This window comes from Cryptotermes secundus, unplaced genomic scaffold (genome assembly GCF_002891405.2).
Source record: "Cryptotermes secundus unplaced genomic scaffold, Csec_1.0 scaffold873, whole genome shotgun sequence".
Classification (NCBI taxonomy): Eukaryota; Metazoa; Arthropoda; class Insecta; order Blattodea; family Kalotermitidae; genus Cryptotermes; species Cryptotermes secundus.
The window spans coordinates 1,783,806-1,808,537 of record NW_019739229.1 but is presented as its reverse complement, the minus strand read 5'-3'; the positions used below and the strand labels follow the sequence as shown (position 1 = coordinate 1,808,537).

At 41.6% G+C, this 24,732-nt stretch overlaps 1 protein-coding gene and 1 long non-coding RNA gene across 3 annotated transcripts in view; one reads left to right on the top strand and one right to left on the bottom strand.

The window, feature by feature from the left end:
• Window positions 1–10,097, top strand: part of LOC111871793 (hemicentin-1-like) — a 475,354-nt gene extending 465,257 nt beyond the window's left edge. The window contains exon 9 of the mRNA XM_023865137.2: window positions 9,135–10,097. The gene's annotated coding sequence lies outside the window, so the exon portion shown is untranslated. The remainder of the gene's footprint in view (window positions 1–9,134) is intronic.
• Window positions 1–24,732, bottom strand: part of LOC117282901 — a 442,344-nt gene that overhangs the window by 81,519 nt on the left and 336,093 nt on the right. For both annotated transcript variants that reach the window (XR_004513810.1, XR_004513811.1), the window contains exon 4: window positions 15,733–15,811. This is a non-coding gene — a long non-coding RNA (uncharacterized LOC117282901). The remainder of the gene's footprint in view (window positions 1–15,732; window positions 15,812–24,732) is intronic.

Below are 24,732 nucleotides of genomic sequence, written 5' to 3'. Positions count from 1 at the left end.
TTGACTCGCGTTGCATAGCGACCAGGATGCTAGGACTCGGCTAACTTCGGCTCACTTCGGCTTCGCTCGGCGCATCACGGCTGGCGGGGGGGGAGGGGCGTCATCCATAGCTCAACATGTCACAATATATGTATATATATTTGGTTTCGAACTCCAACGGATAGGCAGGATATATGGCACGATCGGGAAATAAACCTGTCCTTGGTACAGCGTTCCTCTATCAGCTTGTCGCTACCAAACATATAAAAACATTCCACACGGCGTCATAAATGCAGCGAGCTCTCGCACAGCCGCGTTTTTCTATCTCTTCAGCTTGTATCGTCCTTTCGTTTAAACTGTTGTCTTGTAGGATTTGAGGTTATCACAACGGTGGTTATGAAGAATGCTGTCTTCTGGGATATAATTCCGTGCAGTCCGTTGAAAGTCAACGGCGTTTCAGAGGAATATTTCGCCTACCTCTTCATGGTCGAAGAATAAGTCTAACAAGAAACCAGAGTAAAACAGGTGGCAAGTAGCGTATATTCTTCTACCCTGTAAATAGAGGTAATATGTTCCTCTGAAACGTCTCTTAATTTTTTAGAGGACTACACGTGTTGTATCTCAGAAGATAGTACTCTTCTGTTGTTTCCTTGATTTTGGTACGTGTGTCAGCAAAACTTGCAGAGAAATTTAGTAAATCTTCTTCTTTTAGTTACCCGGCTCTGAATTTGTAACGACATTTCGCCTGCTTCTTTATTTATGCTATACGTATATTGCGTCTCTTAAGAATATTAATCCTCATTCTTCAAGGAGTTTACTGTCCTTCAACGTGGCCACATATACATTCGACCCTAACCTGACATTATTTTACATATATCCTCAAATTATTGTATGTGCAGCCCGAATGTTAATATTTCATATTACATACATCAATGTCTGTAGTCATCTTTTCGAGATAAATGTTAAAACTGATATTAGGAATGTGCAAAATAATCTCTGCTGTTGTAATACCCTGTTTAATAACTCCTGGTTAGTTGTGACACATTGATCTTCAAATACAGGTGTTATATTGCTTTCATTCTGCGGCTGGGTAACAATAGATTATGGTATCGATGAAGTGACATTAACAGTAATGTGTAAAAATAGATAATATTTCATTCGAATTGAAAAGATCGAGGCGATATTGAGATTTAGGACACAGATAAAGCAAATGCGAGGAATGAAATATCACAGAGTTATCACGATTTAATTTTTGTAATACCGAACAAACGTCAGGAAATCATATTAAATTAATTATATTGACAACATATAAAATACAAGTAGAAGTACATGCTTTTCACCCTGAATGCAGTTGATGTCAAGTGTGTGTGCGAATATAGATGGGGTTTGGATTGATAACTGGATTCACTGAATACATACAGATTGTAACTACAAGTAACTATAGCGCTATCGCTAATTCACACACTCAGCAGTTCATTAGAACATGTACTAAGTTTCCCTTGTCTGCTGTGTCTTCGCCAGTCGTTGCCCGGTGACGGATCCCAATGATATCTTGTGCTTCCATGCTCACGTTCTTACCGGCTGGCAACTGTAATGCAACTAGCTCAGTCAGGGTCAGAGTTACTTTATTACGGGGGCTTACCGCCGATCAGTTCATTTTGGCGCCAAGCCCCTTGAGGATCATCACCAGAGATTCTATGAAACTGAAACCTCGTGGTCACAGTCGTTATGTCTTGGCACGGATCGCAAAGAAAACACCTTTTCTCCGCTGCTGTTCAATTGTTGCTTAGCGGACCGTCGTTAGATACGTGTTTATGTTGAGTTTGTAGCTAAAACAAGCCGGATTTTGTGGCCAGTTCTAAAGTTGTTAGCAATGAGACATTGTGTTCCGGAGTATATATCATCTGTAAACATCAGGTTATAACGGAATTGTCCAAATCCGATTTTTATAATCTGTCTCACTGGACGCATATGATAAAATTTCATAATATATAACGCGATTGAATTCTAAGGGATAACTGTGCACTGGATTATATTCAATGGTAGTTTATCGAGTAGATTCTAAATGGTTCTGACGATGGCGTGTAACACTCAGAATTACTTGGTTTCTGGACTTTGTCCATCGTCCGGTATTCTACGAACTAGAGAATACATCTTGTAAGATTTGAGGTTTTCACGGCGGGGACTATGAAGAAAGCAGTCTTCTGGGATGTGGCGCCGTGTAGATGTGGTGTTAACCGACGTTTCGGAGGAACGTATCGCCTCCATCCTTTACATCGTTTCGGAAACTGGACACCTACTCATTTGTGTCCCTTAGAAAGAACTAATTTCAGTCACCTGGTAAAGGGCCCAACAGAGTAGGTGTCTTCCGCTTCACCTGAGGATGGAAAAAGACTCAGTTTCGAAAACGCTGTTCTCTAGTTTTTAAAATACTGGACGATGGACAAAGTCCTAAATCTGAGAAGTACAACGAGTTGAATTATAAAATTTCTGCTAAAATTCAATCGAATGTTAGATGAGTCATTTATTATGGAAAATACCATTACATTAAATGGTATCATAATAGCATGTACCGTTGCAGAATATCCATATATTCGTATGCACAGAAACTTTTCTGTTTATTTTGTTCTTTTAGTGAATATTTTGTTCTACATGTGACCAGGATCGCTTGCCTCCAAATTCACTGCAAGCAATTATTCACAAATCCTTCTGCGATTCCATGTTGATTACTATTACCGCTTGAAAAAAAGTAAAGTTGTCCCTGTATTTAATTAGATCACCTCTATGGAGTGAAGCCGTACGGGGCAATGGAGGTACAGTTACACGGTTCTTGAGCTCGGCACTGGTTGGAGGCTTCATTGAACTGATATGGCTAAGAACATTTCAATTGTCAAATTTCTTCTATGGCGAACTGTTTTCTTACTTTTCGAAATTTAGCATCGTGTGCTCATTAAATTTTAGTTAGAACTTCAGTACAAAATTCCATTGAACATTATTTCGTGCCCGAAGCACATGCACGAACTGAGGATACCTCAGTAATAAGCATTCGTATATTTTCCAAGGAACTTACCAGAAACTTAGCAATTTGTAACAATTGTGTTTCGAGTTCCACAGACATTACACCATGTCCCGTCTGTTTGTCTGGTGTAACTGATGAAGCAAGTCCGCTATGCCTCGGGAGGAAACATTTAAGAGGTGAACTTCTAAAGATTAGGAGTCGGTATAGCGTAGTCTGTATAGCGACTGGCTGCGGGCTTGACGATTGAGGGGCCGGAGTTAGAGTCCCCGTAGGGTCAAGAATTTTCTCTTCTCCACGTTGTTCAGACCGACTCTGGGGTCCACCCAACTTTCTACCGGGGTGTGATGCTAACCACTCACCTCCAGCTAGTGCCAAAGTCAAGAAAATGTGGATCTATACATCCACTCCCCATACACCTTCATGGAGTAGTGCTTAATTAGTTAAGTACAGGTACAACTTTATCTTAACTTTACTTCTAACGACTTGAAACAGAGAGGAGTGTTGTTTATACGCACAACTGTATTGAATGATATTTAAGTTCTCTAAACAGAATATTCTATTTAAGCATCCTGTTGAATTAATATAGCTTTTATACACATATATATTTCCATCTTATATCTACAAACACACACACACACAGACAAGGCCACTTAACAATATAATTATACTAGCAGCGTGGAAAAACCTTCAGCCAATGGTGCATTCGTAACACAACTGATAATAACACTACATCAACATCCTTACGAACAGCAAATGGAATGCAAAGCAAAGAAATCCAAAAGCGAGACATACTCAAGCAAATATCTTTTAAACGAATTGACGAAGATCACAATGAAAAACATTAAGATGTTAATTAAGGTTAATTTCTTTTAATTAGGAAATATCGTGCTCACACGCGATACGTAATTTTAATATACAGTGCAAGATAGACGACACCTGATGATGGCAGTATACGGGCGAAAAATATGGTGAGGACAAAGGGTGACTGGATATTAAGTTGCATTTAAGTCGAAAATATATGTGTGCAAAAGATTTAAACACAGGACAAGCTCAAGCGTACTTTTAATTCACGTCGTTCAGAACAAATCAGTTACATAAAGAGGTGAATATGGTATAGTCCTTGAAAAAATTCTTGTAAGAATTTTACTGAATTTATATATATATGGGGGTGGCAACTTCAGTGATTCCAAAATCCGTAACCCGGCTGCACGAACGCAGGCACTTCGTCCCCCAATCAATTTCACCCCCCTGAAGCTGACATGTGCACACACCTACGTATGTTCCGAGTAGCCCTTTCATTCACAACATGCTGTAGTCTAGGTAACCTTAGATTTTCAATCCCCCAGCCAATTTCCTGGCTACAGTCCAGGCAGTCGGGGTTCGATTGTTAGTATGGGTAGAAATTTTATACCCCCCCACATGGCTCTGGTTACTGGAGTCTCTTATTTCAACCTTAAAGCGGCGAAAAGTGAAGCCAACCAGCTATCTCCGTCTAGGGCCGAGGTTAAAGCAAATGGAGCTGAAATTCTACTGCCCTGTACGAACTGACTCTGTCTTTTTGAGCCATGGCTACAAATGAACATTTTGCATGCACCCTACACGTAACCATTGAGGCGTGTACAGGCGGTAGTTGCATCCCCAAGAGGGCTCACGTAGCCTTATCTTTACTTCGGAATCTACACGACTCAGTTAAGTTTAAAACATTAATTTTAACCGTTTAAAGTTCCTGATGCCGATCGCAGTGACGGCGATGTCTAAAGCTTCAACAGTCTTTGCCCGCTCAAACACTCGGATCGTGTGTTCGAATACCACTTGAGGCATGGATGTCTGTGTGCGTTTACTCTGTGTTTGTGCTGTCCTGTGTGCAGGTAGCAGCCTTGCGACGGTCTGATCTCCCATCAGAGGAGTCCTACAGACTGTGTAAAGGAACAAGAAACTGAAAAGCGGCCAATATCAACAAAGGGCTGCAAGACCATTGATAAATAAGAATTCCGATAAATTTGGTATCGACAAATACTTCTGTTAAAATTATTGATTTTTAGGCATTATCCGTCTTCCTGCTTTTTATCTAGAAACAAAGTTTCGGAGACTGGACTCTTGGTTTGAAGATACGCACAAGCTCTATCGATTAGGACCAACTGAGTATAGACTATTACCTGAAGACGAATAGTCCCTTCTTGGAAACGTTCTTAAATAAAACAAGAAGTTCTGGGAACAGCTAATCGCCTACTTTCCTTTAATACGACGAGGACCGCACGGAAAACGACACTTCCAAATATTCTTTGTGGCAGCAGGAGCTTTTTTCCCGAGATGTTGCCTAGCAACGATAAGGAGAAACACAGATCAACAGACACATGCCTCCAGCATTTCTTCTACTGTTACGTGTATTCGTTGCGGCTGGTACAGGTTTAGTGTGCCGTTGCCTATCAATGAAAGGCGGAATACAATTTACCTAGCCTCTGCCTAGCAACGGTAAGAGCGATACGCACAGAATGATGGGAAGGATGTATGAAGTTACCCGTTGAGATGAGCTCAGGTGCCAGGATTGGTTCAGGCATTCAAAATTTTGTAGGAGGGGGATTCACGGACACGCAGACAGCAAGGAGATCACATAAGCTTACTTTTATTTTTTAAGGAAGAGGGAAGTAGACTAAAAAGGGCGAGGGATAATGCCCAAAATGTCACTTGCTCACCCTGATTCATCGCTCGCGGATTTTATTCCAGAATCCTGGTATGTAACACGATTATGGAGACGAGGAATGCGTATAGGCTATTGATGAGAAAGCCAGAAGGAAAGTGAGCTCTAGGAATACCAAGATATAGGTGGGTTGACAATGTTAAAACGGATCTTAGAAAAATAGGATGTGATAGTATGAACTGGATTGATCTGGCTCAGATAGGGACAAGTGGAGGGCTCTTGTTATCACGGTAATGAACCTCCGGGTTCCATAAAATGCTGGGAAGTTCTTGAGTAGCTGCAGAATGGACGGCTTCTCAAGAAGAGCTCAGTTCCGTAAAGTTAGGTAGTTCAGTTAGTTTCCAGATTGTAATAATGTTTTTGATAAAATGAAAGAGACTCCAGCTTCTATATAATACGAAAAGCAAAATGGCCAACGAGGTAACAAGTGAAATAAAACTGGGAGATCACGAAGAAGGCAGCAGGACGTTTTACCGAAATAAATGTGAAAATCATAACTTAAAACGGAGTGAAAATAATTAGATTATGAACCTGTTGCGGTCAACCCTTGATCCCGGCACTGTAGGTTCAGATCTTAAGGAGAGAAATCGAGACGATTATTTCATACTGCCAGCAAAAGAAAGAAGAAGAAGAAGACAATTTAAATTGGCTCACGTGAACAGCTGTCAAGTTGCTAAATTGGTGTCATATCTCTACCTCAACTACTATTAGCAGGAGACGGTAAAAAGAACTTTAGTTGGACGAACCCTTTCACTGTATAAAATTGGACCGCTTACAGGTCATGTTTCAGCACCTGCCGGTTACTTTGCTGCCCTGCAATTCCGTAATTATAGCTTCAAAGCACAGTGAAGCGGAGAATGTAGGACCCACACACGTGAGAAACCTGCATGAGATAATAATCTAAGGGCAAACGCTCCTAGTTTCACTTCTATGCCCACTGTGAGGCCGTATTTTGCTCTGAAATTGTCTAATCGAATCTGCATGACTTACATATGCGTGCAGAGAAATAGGGGGCACTCAAGTGTGGCTCAGCCGAGTGCTTATTCCAATCTTTGAAAGTTTCCCCTTTGGTTGGAGTTTCATCCACCGTTCGTGCATACGCGTTATTCTGTTGCGGGACTAAAGCTGACAGCCGGGTAACCAATAAGTACAATTACTAACAAAAACCCGTATTTTAGTCACGTGGCACTGGTGTTATAATTGTGAGGTTGTTGGATTTGACTGGAAGAGACGCGACGAATGACAACAGGCGAGGACCAGCCAAGCAAGTCTGATTGCTGGCGACAAGAGATGAGGGTCGCGGTAAGTGGCCAGGACCCAACTAAACTTCATAGAGCTGAGGCCTTCTTGAGAAGCCGCCAATTGTGCAGTCACTCAAGAACTTCATAGCATTCTATGAACCCCGAATGTTCATTACCGCGTGCACAAGATCCCTCCACTGGTCTCTGTCCTGATCCAGATCAACCCAGTCAATACCGCCCCACCCTATCTCTCTAAGATTCATTTTAATATTATCCGGCCAACTACGTTTTGGTCTTCCTAATGGTCTCGTTCCTTCTGGATTTTTTCCATCAATATCCTAAATGGACTCCACTTTTCCCCCACGTTCACGCTACGTGTCGTGCCCATCTCGTCCTCCTTGACTTCATCACTTGGCGAAGAGTCCAAATTATTAAATTTCTCATTATGCAGTTTTCTCCAACCTCCCGTCACTTCATCTCTCTTCCGCCTAAATATTTTCTTCAGAGCCCTCTTCTCGAACACCCTCAGTCTGTGTTCCTCCCTTAATGCAAGAGACCGAGTTTCACACCAATATTTTGAGGAATTTGGTAGAGAGATACAAACAGCAAGGCGGGAGCTCGAAACGAACTGGTGAATACGACGCCGTAGCAGGACATGGTGGCCCTGAGTGAGGCCCTGTACCGCCAGAGAAGCCACAAATGTTTAAGGCCGGGAGAACATATGGAAACACAGTCACAAGGGACAGAGCGCCGTAGGAAATGGTTGCCGGTGTGGGGCGACTCCTGACGGGGATACCTCAGTAAGTCCTGCCTGGGAGGAGGTCGATCAGGACCCGAGAAACGATCAGCAAATTGTATTGTTTAATTTACTTCATTACGCATATATACTGAAGTTTTATTTCTAATTATCGTATCAGATATAAGAAATACTTGGAAAGAAATGAGGTGATTAGCTCTTCCAGGACCTTCTTATTCAGTTGTCACGTCACAGTACCTCTTCTTGAAGTCATTTTTTCTTATGGTGGAGGCTTGTCATCGAACTGAACTTACGTCATAACCGATGTTCGAATATTTCTCCCTCTTCGTGAATTCATGACTCACAGCGACGTCTAAGTGCGTCCCTAACGGACGCGTTCTTCTAGGCACATTCCTGATGCCTTCAGTAGCCACCTCAATGCGATTATTTATAAAGTCGCGGCCTCAAATTTCTGTGGCATAATCTTTTATTTCAAGAGTACAGATGATTTCTGCACAGAGCACTTTTATTTAGTACTGCCGCAGATGCAGAAGAATTCTGACGGGTGCTACTTTATGGGTTACCACATGCGATATCTGACATATCGCTTCCACAAGAAACACGTTCTCGCGGCATGAGACTGTCTCTTCCTCTCAGAATACGATGCACAGTTTCGGAAACGCGTCGGAAGGTTCTCTTCAGTCCGGGTATAGATGCTGGTATTTCGTCGATGCAGCGAGAGAACTTCCGTCCCAAAAACCATACATGAAATGCATATCAGCAACTCCTCATTAGTAAATCTAAACTTTTTTAGGGTCCAGTCAAATAATCATAGAAGTAAAAAGCTACATCGCCATAGACATACCGCAACTCCGAAACGGAGACATGTCTGAGGAAAAATTCTTGATATTTTCAACCCCGTTTAACTTCGCCAGCAATCTCATTAAATATTGGACTAGATCTTCAAATCGTTTTGTAGACAGATTTCTGTTCGTTTCCCCAATGGTTGCCTTGTGCCCCTTCATCACAACAATTTCCCTTGAACTCTTCAACTTCACAGGAAACAAATGAAGTACTGATCGTTGTGGTTGAGAGGTTGGCAACTCTGCTTTGTACTGAGGAGTGGCAACCGTGACTCTGCCTTAGTATATGATCTCTTCTTTACAAATCCTTTCCACTCCCACGTTCACAACAATATATGGCGCAACAATACGTAACGGTGCATTTGGATGTGTCGTTAAATTATCCAAAAATCAAACAACTAGCCAGGAATAATAGTATCTTTCACACTTAGAAACAAATTCCAATATACTTTCACTGTTTTCTATTACGTTCAGTGTTCTCTTTCAATTTCATCCCATTAGCGTCTCTTGTTGCGAAGTGCAGAGTCTGCGCGGGTGGGTGCGCAGACAGCGCAATTCGCTACACAGTATAATCTCTCTTATTTTTTTTTCATTTCAGGTAACTTCACAAAGAAGACGCAGCCACAGCGATGAGCAGATCAGCAGAAATGAATTCATGTAATTCTATGGCAGGCAGTGTTGCCATTGGCTTCAATGTTACTTTGGATGTGCATTGTACTGTTACTGCTCTCGAAATCCGACAGCCTACGTATCCTGTGATGTGATACAAGTGTGTGGGTGAATATAAAGAAGAGAAAGATACTGTGATAAAAATGGGAATGGAGGATTATAGTCCCTTTGGAATGTGGATGTGTGTGATTTTCATGTGAATCACAAATTGATGATTCCTGTGTAGGATTCGTTGACGGGAACACTTTGCAGCTGCCTCGTATCCCGCACAGAGGGCTATCTCTTGAACTGTGACCAATGATTTCAATGCTGTGAAAGAAAGTTTATGATTTTTAAAAGATGCTAAACGAATACAGACTGCAATAATTGAAATTTCCTATACTAAAATTATAAAGAGTTAGATCTCCAAATTTTGCATCCTGAAGGCGTGGTAGCCACTGCCTTCGTGTTATTGCCACCGAAACGTCGAAAAACTTTGATTCCGCAATCAATGAAATTATAAAAATATATGAAAGCAATGTGACGCATAAGAGTGTTATAATAATGAGGCCATATTGTTTGTTTTCAGTTTGGAAGGAGGAGTTATACAAAGAATGAAGACGTTTTAAAAGAGTGAACATTTCATCTCATGAAACAGAAGAAAAATTTATTGTGTGTTTTGGAGGTGATATATTAAGCTGTTAAGATTCTTTTCCCTCACATTGCAGGATCCTGCATTCACTGATTTCATCTTACGTTGCCATTATTTCCGGTGCCAAAGTGCTCGCTTGTAACTACGCATGCGCGAGGCGAGTGCTTTAACTACTGATTCAGAACTGGTTGTTCTACCTTGGTATCAAGAACTTTCATGTATGTACTTGTTTTTCCCCCTCTTTCAGTTGTTTGTGCAGTAAACAAAATGTTGGAATTTCATTGTATGTTTTATTTTACAGAGAATGTTTCTGTACACAGTACCTAGAATTTTCCGCCTTCCCTTTTTCTAATAACAAACTAGATACAATATTTAAAGGACTGATGCTGTTAAAAGTCAAAGGCATTTGAAACCGGCATCTGTAAACTATCACCTCTTCCTTTCCTCATCTGTGGTAATGAAACCTGGGAAATAAAGCCAAACAAAGGTAAGAATTCTTGAAAAGGGCTACAGTAGGTCAATATACGTGAAGAGGCATTTTCTGTAAATTACATAATCGAATTTTCATGAGAATTTTACTTGTCCAATGGAGAATATGCGAATATGCAGAGGATCAACATGAATGAGGAACCGAGGCCGATTCTGCCAGGCCTTGACAGGTCCAATTATCTTCACAACAGATTGGCAGTTTGATGATTTTATCTCATCACAGAGTTCTCTGGAAAGATAATCAATTTCTGCCCTAAAGATTTATGGTTCATTGAAAGGAAACACATATATTTATCTCTGAAATTAACTCTTCCTGGTGTCCTGTGTGGCGCATTAACTTACTGACGCAAGATCAATAAACTACATGTACACTGCCCACATGTTAACCAAATTTGACCCATTTTGTGTATCCGTTTATGCCTGAATTTGTTTTCAATATTTCCTGCTGGATTGAATTGCTCTTAACGCAGCTAAGTAGCTTACCAGTGGTACCATAAGTCCTCATTTATACTTTTAATCTTTCCGACTGCGAAAAGTTATCTGTTGGTATTATTATTAAATTTAATCGGCTTGCAGTAAGCTTGTAAATATGACAGATATACACGTGATCAATATATATATACAGAATGTCCCAGGAGGAATGGACCAAACTTCGGGAGGGTGTTCCTTATGTTAAAGTATGCCGATATAACCCAAAACACCTATGTCCAAAGTTGAACGGTTACGGAGATAATGGCCCAAGAAAAGTGTGGTCTTCTTGCGGGTCCACGCACTATACCTCAGTTTGACATTTCTCGGGCCATTATCTCCGTAACCGTTCAACTTTGGACATAGGTGTTTTGGGTTATATCGGCATACTTTAACATAAGGAACACCCTCCCGAAGTTTGGCACATTCCTCCTGGGACACCCTGTATATAACAGACACATTAAAATAAGTAACGCATTTTTCTATACATTCCCCAAGGGTTCTGATGTTTGAGTGACTATTTAAGTGGATACCAAGGACAACAGCTTGAGAACCCTTACGTTGTGTCTATTTTATCAGTACTGAGCTGTGTCGTCAGTTCTCGGACTTAGTGCACTTTTGCAAGTTTGGAGGTGGAAAACTGCAGCATAATGTCAGCTGAGATCTTTCAGGAAAAATCTAATTATCAGTGCTTCTGGACCATGCAGTGGACTTAATTCCACATTTCCAGGATATAATTTATGTTTTTAAGAAGGGATTTTGGAGCAGTATATCCAGAAACTGCGCATTTCAGGCCCACAAACACCCACTCATTGGTGCTTTTATCGGATTCTGCAGTCAGTTTCGGCAGCTAGACTGTATGTGCCTGTGCCTGCTACCCTACCATCGTGTTGTCATACGTACTTGCGCATGCCTGGCAATTTTCACCTGCATTACCTTAAATATATTCGTCAATTTTAACGAGTTTTGATGGTTCTGTGTAAAATTCGGGACCATGTTCTTTATATTGTGAAGTCTAGGAAAATGTTTCTATTATTTTGTTCAATTTGCATGTTAAATTTTTGGTTTGATGCTGTTAAATTATTCCGGTGTACGGTTTATGTCCATAAGAACTTCGGTGTATTTTAAACATTTATCTTCTTACATATCTAAGTACCATATTAATTTATGTTGTACTTTAGGTAGTGTAAAAATATTTAATGTAAGATTGCGAAGGATTGGGCTCCCATTGAGGACCCTTCTTCTTGTTTCTAGAAATTATTGCTGAATTGGGAACAATTTTGTGATATGATTTTTCGTGCTATTTTCTTAATTTTATTGTTTTCAATGTACCGATTGTTTAATATAGTTTGTATTATGACAGCGACTCTTTGTGTTGGTATGTTAATGTATATGTGCGCTATGTCGAACTTTCATTCCATCAATTGCTCCACAATCACCCTCACCTATCATCTGGGGCTGGTACAATTGGCCAGAAGTGGCCGCGGTACAAGGGATTTAGTCCCACCCCAGCAGCAATAAAAAAATACAATATTTTTAACAGGAAGTGTGTTATTGACAAAATCAGACGTAAAACACGTGTCTTTGTACATGAACCCACGTTTCGTTCCTTTTAAAATGAGTTTTTCATACGTTATTTTAACGACAAAAGAATTTGTATAAATTCCGGAAAATTAATTTCTGACATGGTTATAAAACAGTACGGCTTCGTCAAAGAAACATTACGTACGTGGGCATACAGTCTGCCAGTGCTTCATATCAGCAGGAATGTCTGATTACCAATATAATCCTTGCAACTGCTAATAACAAGTAATATTGGTTGGGAGCTGCACGTTTGAGAGAAGAACAATTATCATTTTTAAGCATTTATTTCACTGCGTATAACAAAGCGACACATAAGACCTAAACCTAAGCAGAGCCACTTGTCATCGTCACAAAATTCAGCTGAGAAGAACAAACTACCGATGACCTTCAGACCTTCAGTATACGTAGAGCGTCCGTACTGTTGAAAACTGTGTAAATTTGAGTGTATATCTACCCCAGCATATAGAGTCTGACATCAAAATTTGGCAACGGTCAGTAAAATGCATCCATGTCAATTTCAGTTGAAAAACGATATTATATCATGTAGGCAGTGCGCAGTCTGGGAGCATGTACTGCCTCGCAATGCCCACTGTCCGAGGATTCTCAAGGTCACGATGCAGAGAACACTCTTACAAGGGATGGGATACCTCACTGCACCACACCAGTAGCCCGGCGCACTTCTTGCCAAAGGAATGCGATGTGCAACTGCCCAGTGCTCACTCCAACAAAGAAGTATAACATTACATACTGAACTGAACTGAACTGTGGAAATCTAACAGTGGCCAATGATCGGGAGTCAGCCTTCTGATTTGAGCCATTTCAATCTATCGGGAAAATCGGAGAACGACTGAACTAGAAAGGATAAATAATCTATGTGATAAGTAATTTGTATTTCTTTTATGCATGTGACGTTCATTTTAGGACAACCCCGTTCATGCTGTATAAATGCTCAAGGAGTCACGCCTCCCCAAATGACACAGTTGTGCCGACTGACCCATCCAGAGATGAGAAATTGTGCCCTAGCGCTGAAGAAAATAGGACGTAAGAAATTTCAGTTTTCCAAAATTTGTGAACACGTGTGTGTCACAAACTGCGATCTAAGCACTTCCTCACGTGGTTTTAGTCTATGGGCTACCTGTGATTTGTATGTATTAAGATCTAGGATCGGGGCATGCGATAGCGTAGTTGGTTGAGGCACTATGCTATAACCCGGAAAGTCGCGGGATCGAATCCCGATGAGGTTACTCAATTTTTCATTTGACCTAATCCTTCCAGTCACACTATGGTCCTGGGGTCGACTCAGCGTCTAATAGAAATGAGTGCCAGGAATCTTCCTGCGGGTAAAAGGCTGCCCGTGCGTAAGGCTGACAACCTTACCGCCATCTATGAGCTGACTGTATAGAAAATGTTACGGCTTGTTACAAGGAGAGTTTAAAGATGTTGGCTCTTCCGAAGAATTCTGTTGAGAGTCATATTTACATTTGTAACTCTGCAGTTGCTCGGGAGATTGACTCTTTCGGACTTTTTAGGAAAGCTTACCTAACTAGAATCACATCTTCATCAAGTCTCCTAGACCATGAAGTAGAATGCCTTTCTGTCACTCCCTCCTTAAATTGTTCGTATCATCTGCTAATATTCTTGTCATCAGGCGGTTTCACACCATAATCACATATAAATGTGCATAACATGACATGCATAAAAGGATTTCTATTTAGACGTGAAATGCAAGAGAAATATAAGTGAATATTTACCGCTGTTACCGTGTTATTCATGGCCTGCACATCCTCAAGCTCCGGTCAGGGCAGGAGACAGCAGTTGTGAAGGCTAACCACACGTGTACTGAATAATTAGCTGTTGACTGCAGATATGAAATGTTCCCCCGCTTTCTAGCATGTTATGAATTGTTATACACGGTTTCTAATAGGGAACAGTGGCAAGTTCTGATGATAACGGTAATGAACAGGCATATTCCAGCATAGCGCGCCGTTTTGTGACGTACTAACGAATAACAACCTACCCCACGTTGCTTCCCAACAGGCTGTTAATTAGTCATTTATTCGTATGAGCGAAATCAACTGATTTTGCATAAAACTTTGATCCATGTTATCAGGCTCATACTTCCTGTTGTAACCAAGAGATTTATACTCGTAACTTGTGTTCCACCCTATGAAGCGGTGGACACTTGCGAAGGTGGTCTCTGTAATACCATTCGTTACCTCAAACTGGCATGATACAAATGCTCTGAGAGAACATGTCACTAGTTAAAATCGTTAGGAAGCTTACGCAATTTAGAAAGTCCTGAGGTGGAGATGGTTGCCGCAGGATTCCAAAAAAGCAGCCCGACCGGCTGATACGAGAGAGAGTAAATTCGATAACAGGTGTGGTTCACTGCGATACCCGAGTGCTGAGTAGCGAACACATGCTCATTAATATGGAATACATTCACACAATGGAAACATGGAAATTAAGTGACGAATTGTTCAACCAAGAAGCGTTACGGGTGCATATTTTAATAAAACACTCTTTGTGTGAGGAAATATTGATCCGAACAGGAAACACAAATACTACATGACAACATGCCGACGAATATTCAGTTCACATTCTGCATGAAACGATATATTATTACACCAATATATGAAATTTTAATTTTCGATATTAATAAAATTTCATAAATTATGATTCTAATTTTCAATATATATTGTAGCGTGTAGACCCATTACTAGGTAGCGACCAAGAAAACAAATAGGTTCCCAAGGCAACGAGTTCAAGCGTAACACAGGAACACTTGCAAATGGTATTTTCTGCGCGATCCTTTACCTGGATGTTATAAGAAGACAAACAGAAACGATCTCTCCCTACTGAACTTTCTTTATGCGAGAAATATACATGAAAATATGAAGTACAAGCATGTAAATATTTTGAAAATTTGTCACCACAGAACGCACACCCTTACTGAGCTGGAAAAGACAAAGATAGATGCAGTAATTGTGGAAAAGTAACGTCAGAAGAGACTCGGCTATTCCTGTTAGCAGAGAAGATCCAAAATGTCTTCCGTTCACATTTTCCTGGCATTATTAACGCCACAGTAGGGAGAGGATCTTCCCTCTCATTTCCTCTCAGAGAAAGAATTAAATAACTGCTAGATCTTATTTTTCTTGCAGTTCCGCCATGCGCACTTAAAGCTGAAATCCCACCCGAACTGAATCACGTTTACATAGGACCGTGGCCTTACTGTCACGAGAGCATTGATCGCACGATCTGGCACTGCAGTGCTTGCAGCTGGGAACAGCTGAGCTCCGCAACATTGAGGATGTTGTTTTTCCTCAGTTACTACAGCTAAATGTCAGAATATTACCTCTATTAGCTTACGACTGCTTCCATTTGCAATTAATCTGCCATCGTGCTGTCTAGCGACTGAAGCGCCAGGACGTAACCTGCAAAAGGGGAACAAAGCAGTGAGAAAGGGGGAATACAAAAAATGGTATTAGGCACTAAAAACTTTGGGCTTTCACCTTGGTTAATTATACTTGGGGCTATGCACAGTGTGAATAAGCAATATTGCCGAGATTTCGGAAGTACATGCCGCTTCCATCTTCAGGATCAAAATGTGAGTGAGTTTTTGTGTATATACATGATTGCGTTTCGACAGAAACCGGTAGAGGACAAGGAGAGGGAACAGTGGTGCCGTATAGTCTGTGCCAACAGGGCCAGTAGACCTTAACTGCAGTAAAGTGATAGTAATGTTATATCGGGGAATCGATCGGGAATATTAGTTGCCTGTGGGTTTTCGATACAATTCGGGGTCCTTAAAATGTTTCGGCTGAGTAAACTTTCTGGTTCACCCTCCATACAGACATGGTAAAGGCATGAATCCCCTCCCCACCTTCCGCTTATTCCCACTAGTTTCAGAAGCAGTATATTTTAAAATTCTCAGAGGAATTTTCACAGATATTCCTGTTCGCTGTTATTTCCGTTCTTGAGATGTTGCAATGGAGGATACAGAGGTGATGTTTCCGACGTTTCGGAGGCAATTTCTCTGTTCATCATCACAGTCAAATTGATTCAAGCGGGAAATTATCTGTGTGTGCGCGTGTGTTTGTGTGTGTGTGTGTGTATACTTATATATATTTATTTACAGAAGTTTCCACCATTCTCTGCGATCTAGTTACGAGTTATAAAGTTACAAAGTTGTAAAATTGTGTGGTTAAATAATGCCTTCAGGTAAAGCAAATGACACATATGATTGATGGCCCCGAAATTAAACTCGCCTGACAGCTGTCAATATATATTCCCCATGTTATATTTAATCTAGATCTTTCCAGATATTTCGGATATGAAACAGACAAATATGGCCCCGCCACTATATGTATATTTTATGTAAGGCGTTAAGGAATTTATTGCAATAGCTTTGTAAGAGCTGTTGAAGATCTCAGTTGGAAGAAACGCGTCAGAACAAAACATTAAAATTCAGCTTTACGAATGAAGACACGAGTATACTCTCTACACTTCATCTGCTCACAAGTTTTCTTGGAACAGCGTAAATAAAATCTGTTTATTTTTAATGTAAGTAAAGTATGAGCCATAGCAATACAAAAATATGCATTCGCAGATATATATATATATATATATATAAATCAATCACGGTAGAGCAATTCCATTTCATGCTACATCAATAATTTTTTTTATTTGTTGGCTGCTGCAAGATGTAAGCATAATGTCACAAGGACTAGTTCGCTTGAACTAACAATCTGTTTTAATTTGACACTAAGTTACTAAGCTTATATGAAGTTAAGTTCGCCCATCGGATCCCTTAGCTCTCGGGCTGCTTGGCTAGTTCGTAAGGCTTGGTCCGTACATCGACATGGGAACCGAAATTTCTCTTGTTCCCTCGCACCTGCTATGTGTAGGTCCACTGTAAACACCAATATAGACATTGCCATTATCTTGCCCATTTGGCCGGCCTTAGTACTAACAGACATACGTGCACTTAAGGACTATGCGTATTGTAACATGGAGACCCGTTGCTAAGTAATGACTCCGTTGTTAGGCAACAGATTCCTAACACGTACCAATGGAATAACTGGGAATCAGCGTTCTCTGCGCGGTTCGTATGACAGCTGCGTAACATAGCTATAGAAGTACTCTTGTGAGCGGTGTTTTCTATGTGGTCCTCTCCGACCGACCGAGTTCAGTTGAGTTAATTAGCGCAGTGCAGTGGAGCGAGTTGCATGGTCACTGAGTTTACAGGGCTGCTGCAATTATGTTTGCGGGCTGGTAGCTGAGGCAAGGGGTTAGTTCGGGAACACAGAGCAAGGCAACGTCAACCACTGGAAGCCGTCACCTGGCAATTACTAGTCAAAACACAGCAAACTGTGCGCTGTAGTGAACTGCAGAGTGCGTCAATTAGCGATACCGCTGTAATTACTTGTAGTTACGTTCTGCAATTGGTCAATAAATTCAACTGCCAATCCAACCCCCGTCTATAGTCACTCATACAAGCGAAAAAATGAGCCTTGGTATTAGATAGATGTTAGTTCCACATCCCTGTCTCTTTACCCCTTGAAGAAAGAGCCTCTTTTGTCCAGTATATAGGAGTCAGTGTTCACACCAGAACAGATCTCGGCGCTACTGAGGGGAGCAAGGTGTCTTCCCATTGGCGGAAATAATGATTACTCGGTTATTTAGCCCGTTGACTTGAGAGGGAGCTGCACGGTTTACTTACCCGCAACTCTGAATGTCTAAGTAAGAACAAACATGCGCTAGTCTCCATGTAACTGCCTTCATCATGTGACCTGAATTTAGCGTCATCAGCGCGTAAGGCAGAGGGCGGAGTTATGTTGCTACTGTAAAGTTTTCAATCCCCAAGCTGCCTCCCAGTGTCAGAACTCTTTCAGAACTATGGCAGGACGACGGACGTTTAGTAATAGGTATATAGTTGTCCTTCTGCTTAATTAATTAAGCACCACACCACAAAGATAATATGGGGAAGTGGAGGTATAGCTCCACTATTAGCAGCCTCGGAACTAGATGCAGGGGAGTGGTCAGTTTCACGCTACGGCCGTTTCACTACCTGGGTAAAGAGCCTATAGTAGCCTTTAGAGAGGAGGCTGGGCAGGCCTCAGAGCCGGTATAGACATTGTGGAATAACGAAAAATTTCTTGCTCCTATAGGGAATCGAACCGCCGTCGTCTATTCACCAGTCCGTCGTTATACCGACTGAGCTATCAAGCTCTTTATTTAATGATTTTAATGATGGTGATAATAATACTAATAATAACAATAAGCTAATGTCAACAAAAAGGAAGCTTAGGAAGATATGACGTTGGAGCCGTTACCAGGCGATAACCGGTGAAGATACATCAGACTGAGAAGACTTAGTAAGTGCTGTAATGAATTGCAGTGTGTGTGAATTAGCGATAGCGCTGTAGTTATTTGTAGTTACTCTGTAATATTTAAAAAAATCCTATTACCAATCCAAACTCCCTCTATAATTAATCAGACAAGTGACAATATATATTTACATACATCACACAAACAATTAATGTTGACTGGCATCTGTAATATCTTCAACCAGTCAACAGTAACTCGTCATATCGGTCAAGCCTATCCAATGGTCATACGACCTTCTGATTGTCTACCTCATCTGTGCCCCCCGACGAGAACTACGTAGGTGTACACGGTTTACCGTCCAAGCTTCGCACTCCTCTTCCGTGAAGGGGCTCATCTCTTGAGCTCCCCGTGAGGACAAGGAAGGGGAAAACGCGAGAAAGCACCAAAGATAGAGGAGACAGCCCTGTTCATGAAAAACAAACGAAAAACAAAAAACCCCGTTACTTGAGTCCGCAAGCGCCAAAGTTGGACCGAGATACCGCTGCTTGTCGGCGAAGTTAATGCCAACTTTAGCGGATAGATGGTCTCGCGTGGTCAGAACAATAAATCCCCACGGCCGTTAATGTTGGTTTTCTAGACCGGAGCCGCTATATCCGTCAAATAGCTCCTAATTATCCTCACGAGGCTGAGTGCACCCCGTTGCATATAGCGCCGAGAATCGAATCCGGACCTCTGGATCTGTAGCCAGGAACTCTTACCACTAGACCACAGAGGACGTGTCCTTGATGAAACAGGCGGCCTTGAACATTAGCGAATACTAGAAGAGGTAGACCGTGACAACTGTTGTGGCAGACACAAGCAGAAGTGGTCGAACCAATACTGGGAAGGGATTATGATTGTAGGAATGCTGTGGCAGGCGCGCCGCATGAAAAAGGGACCGGGTTTTAAGAAGAAGATGGTAACTTTGTTGTATAAATTGAGGCAAATAAACATGAAGAAGGAAATATTGAAGGTAAAGAACATTTCAGAGCCCGCTTTCCATTCTTCCTTCAGGACTAGGACAAATCTACCTGGAATGGTCGCTGTGAGGAGCAGATGTGGATGATGATAATGACTTTAATCATGCTGATAAATGTCTCTCAAAGTTAAGCAATAATATTTTTGGAGATTAAGTATTATTATAATTACTTTACGGCATTATCTCCTCATTCTTCTCCATTCTCCTCCTATTTCCTCCTTCACGTACACTGATATTGCTGTAGCTCTTCCTTTTTAACTTCGTTCCTCCTCATATTGTCTTCTCTCTTCATTCTCCAACCCATGAGGTGATAACACTGCATATTGCTAAAGATAAAACTAAGTTTCAAACGCATGGATGTTAGGAATATCATCCAAGTTCCCCAAATTCCACGAAATGTGTTAGGTCCCTGAAAAGGCAAGTACTTCTGGCACTTCCCAGTGCTAGCAGCAAATTCATATCGCCCGTAAATAACAGGAGTTCCACGGGAGAAAACATGAAATGTTTATGGTCTAGTGGAAGAGGAGGGCGTGAATGAAGCTATGACTTCCATTGCAGCAGTCTGCAAGAACTGCAGTCCAGGCAATGGAACATTATCATCTCGACACATTAAACATCCACAAACAGACATTACTCAAGGATAAACAGGAGAAATTCGGAGTGGTAATGCTTTTCTATAAGACACAATTTAGCCTGGTAGAAGTTCGTTGATGTTCGTTTGGAAAATCATGGCTTTTATGTCGAACTACACGGCGTAATATCCTAGAAACCAGGACACGCCATAGTCACCGTTTTAACAACCCCAAATCCAATAACTTAGCGGTTAGTATGTCCAACATACGTGCATTACTATCACCGACGTGTGTAAAATGGCAAAGAATGCGTTTGGAAAACGGATATACTGCAGCAGAGACTGCCTAACTCCCTCCCTCTCACTACATATTCCGTTTGAGTTATCGGACACGACACCATAGCTGTTCTGTTAACACGTGTTGCCACCGGCAGCTTCACTCTCCCTCACATTCGCCACATCAGCTTTCACCCGAACCGAAGTGCCGTAATGGACCGAGTGGCCGTCCTAATGGCGCTGGAACTGAACCAGTACTATCTGAATCAAGAAAATGTGGCGCTAGGATTCGAGGGCAGCTGTACCACGTTACTCCCACCAAACAAAACCTGGTCGCAGAGGAATCCTATGCACTGCAGATCATTGAGAGGCTTGGTGGAAGGTCCGGCCGAGGACCACCCCTTATCCCTGTTCATTCACGATTTAGCTCTATTTCTGTATCCTTGTTATTACGAGTGAGTCAGTAAATAGGTCACATATGGATATGAAAGTAAAGCATCGAACCTGGACATACCTTCACCAATATCGATACACAAGCCCCACTGCTTTAACAGTGCCTAGAAAGCCATACCATAGAAGCCTTTGGAACGTCGTCTCAGCCATTTCCGCACCACGCTTCAACTTCTTCATCAGCGAAACGTTTGCCACCCTCTTTACGTGACAAACACTTCCCAAAATAAACATAAACATTTCTTTATGTTTCTTTATGCTGCCTGCTTCAGTCATCACTGCAATATCGAAGTCTGCCTTAAGGGTTGCTTAGTGTGGAAATTCAGTAAAATATTTATTTAATATTGTGACGTGTACACCCGTTGTTAAGCAACGACCGCTAAATAAGTAGCTATACAATAGCCGTTGTTATGTAATGGCCGCAACAGACACGCACGCAACAATAGAAGAGCTGTACTCATTTCTGTCAAAGGCTAAGTCCACCCCAGGGCCATAGTGCGGGTGGCAGGATTAGGTGAACTGAAAATCGAATGAACTAATCGGGAATCGAACCCGTAATCTTCCGGCTTGAAGCATAGTGTCTTCACCAATTACGCTACTGCGTGCCCCATTTAATATAAAATGTTGAGAATAAATCTCATTTACGAGCCCAATAGTAGGTGTGAATAAATATTTTGTGTGTTGGCGTTTTCCAAATGACATCAAAGTGCATCTATCCATTGTGTTACATCCGACTGCCCCGTCAAATGAATGCGTAACTTTTTTCTTTCCTCGGCACTACTGCCCCAGTGGGCCTAGGCCTACCTCCATGAACTCCTCCGTTCACTTCGGTTTTTCTAGATCTTACACATTCGGTAGGACTCCTTGGGCGGGTGATCAGCTCGTCGCAAGGCCTCTACATGTAGACAAACACAGAAAAACGCTCACAAACTTCCATGCCCTGAGTGGGATTCGATCCCACGATCCCGGCTTCCGAGCGAGAGAAGACAGTGCATGCCTTAGACCGCTTGGCTACCATGACCGGCGACTGTGTAACTTACCGGTGGATTTTCAAGTAACTTAGCCATGATATCTTGCGACCAGAAGCGAACCAAACTCTGTGCGCGTCAGTTCCCTAACGCCAGACGTTTCTGTCTGCTTGCCATTTTGAAATCAGGTTCTCAGTTTCGATATATCAAGAGTGTGCGTCACTTCCATCGGACCAATGGAAGACCAGTAAATCTAATGAGGACACAACCGCTTCTTTCCACGGCTTTCAAATTCATTATTCACTAATTGTCCAATCAGTCCACGCTATATAATGAGCTACCTAAAGCATTCGTTAAAGAAACCGCTAGAAGATAACAAGTAATTTTATGACGTCAGTAATATGCACAAGACGTTCGTGGTAATTCTGCCGCCGGCGCCACACAGGCACCACTAAATACATTGTTGTGACATACGAGATATGGAACTGAGAATATGAGAATCTTACATTCAGCAGTTTAATTTGGAATGAAAACGAGAGACATGGCAACCACGCAAATTCGTTATTTACATTTTTGTTTGATGACGTATGACGACAAACGCAGCTAGGTACTATAGATATAACTCAAATCATAAGCGTGAGTTTATATTGTGGCTTGTAGACCCACTGCTAAGCAACGGCCGCGATACTACAGCCGTCGCTAAGAAATTGCTCTGCTAAGAACGGCTGTTGCTAGGCAATGATTGAATAGCGATTACGTGGAAATCCCAACATACACGAATGACACAAATGAATTGTAACAGAGGAACGGTGTTTTCTATGTGGCCATTGCTGAAATGTTATAAGCAGGGCCAGCTTGTTGTTACAGTCAGTGAATTAGAGGACTGCTGGGTGTCAGCCGTTGTGAGCTATTATTGTGAGAAGCGGGTAGCTGAGGCACAGGGACAGTTCCGGAACCCAGAGGGAAGGGAACGTACGCCGTTGGTAGCCGCTACCAAGCAACGGAAATGAAAACGTGACTGTGTATGTGTGTGTGTGTGTGAGAGAGAGAGACAGTGTACTGTGAAGTGCAGTCACGCGTTGTATCAAAGCGTACGATAAATCCGAGTCATCAATCCAAACCCCGTCTATAGTCACTCCATCACGTGACAATATTTTACATGAAGCTGTTGTAAGAGTATGTTAAGAATTAGAAATACACGGACCGAACGAAGCTCACAGACTAAAACAAATGGAAGATGTTACGAGTGCGTAATACTGAAAATTATACATAGAATTTGATTAAGAAATTGTCGTTAATTTTAAAGCTGAAGGAATACATAGTTTTTAAATCATTTCTAGTATTAATGGTCATATAAATATCCTTAATATTCTCTGTCAAAATATGTTTGTTCTTGAATTCGGCGAAGTACCAATGAACTATTTCTTCGTAATATGTGTCATTTTATTGAATACTGTAAATGGAAAAACGGAGTTTGCGAGCGACTGTGACGATTTTCACGGAAATTAAAAAGGGCATTCTGCGCCTGCGCTTAGCAATTACTTATCTCTGCCATTATCCTTCATAAAAGACTTTCGTACTCCGCTGCTGACATTCCGAAGACAGAGAACACTTTTCTTCTAATGCAGAGTACCAGGAATTTCTCGAGAGCCCCCACAGATTTCGTGCAACGATTCTACAGTGACATGATCAATGTTTCTGGTACAGGGTATAGAGTCAGATTGAAGTGCTGTTTTCTTTTCTTTGCGGGAAGGCCTATTTTCGAAATGGAATGTGGCTATTCTGTGGTAGCATTGGTAGGAGTGCTTGCTCCTTCCTGAAAAGAAGCCCAAAGGAAACTTTGAAGAAAGAACAAATACTGTACGAGTTAAATCTCGTCCGAATTTATAGAAAAACTGGTCAGCAGTTGCAGTTCCTGTTGACGTTTCTTATCTTCCTGCTGGCGAGTTTGGCTACACTGCAGTTTACAGAGCAACCATTCAAGCGATACTCTCTTGCGGAACAGCTTTCCAATTTTTGACTCGCGAAAACCGCGTGTCTGCTTTTGTCTGCCCTCCCGTAAACATACAGCGGATGCCCATGTGGCCTGATGCTGGTATCTGCGCTAACATTTACCGTCAAAAATTTTGTTACGAATAGATTGATACTATATATATTTTAATTTATATAAAAATGAAGGAAAGTATAATAAGTGTAATGAAGAATTTCTCACTCTACAGAGAATTACGCTACAATTATACAGAGTGTCCCAGGAGTAAAGGTCAATATTCTGGGAGATCAAAGTGTCGGTCATTCTAAGCAAAAAAATTGTATAATCTCATGACTTTGGGGTGCAAGACTCCGGAATATGGATTGGATAGTGGATTTACTGGCCACGTATATACGACACCCGGAACTACACTTTACAGTTCACTGATACATATACACTAGTGCCATTAGTCTATTACAGTCTCCACTAGCCGTATCCTAGCAACGTCTTTTACCGAGGGAGATTCTATAGCTTCCGTGGTCACGTCGTTGTACGCTGGTTAGCACTCCACACCTGAACACAGCGTCATATTCTCAGCCTCCCTTGCAGAGCTGAACTCTCTGCTAACTGCTCATTTGGAATTCCGGAACTCGACTGCCGATTCTCATCTGAACTTATCTTCATAACCATTTTAGACGTACACGGAAGTGGTAGTGGCCTATGCTCGATTTGAGGTTCTCATAGAGGCAGCTATGAAGAATACATTCCTCTGG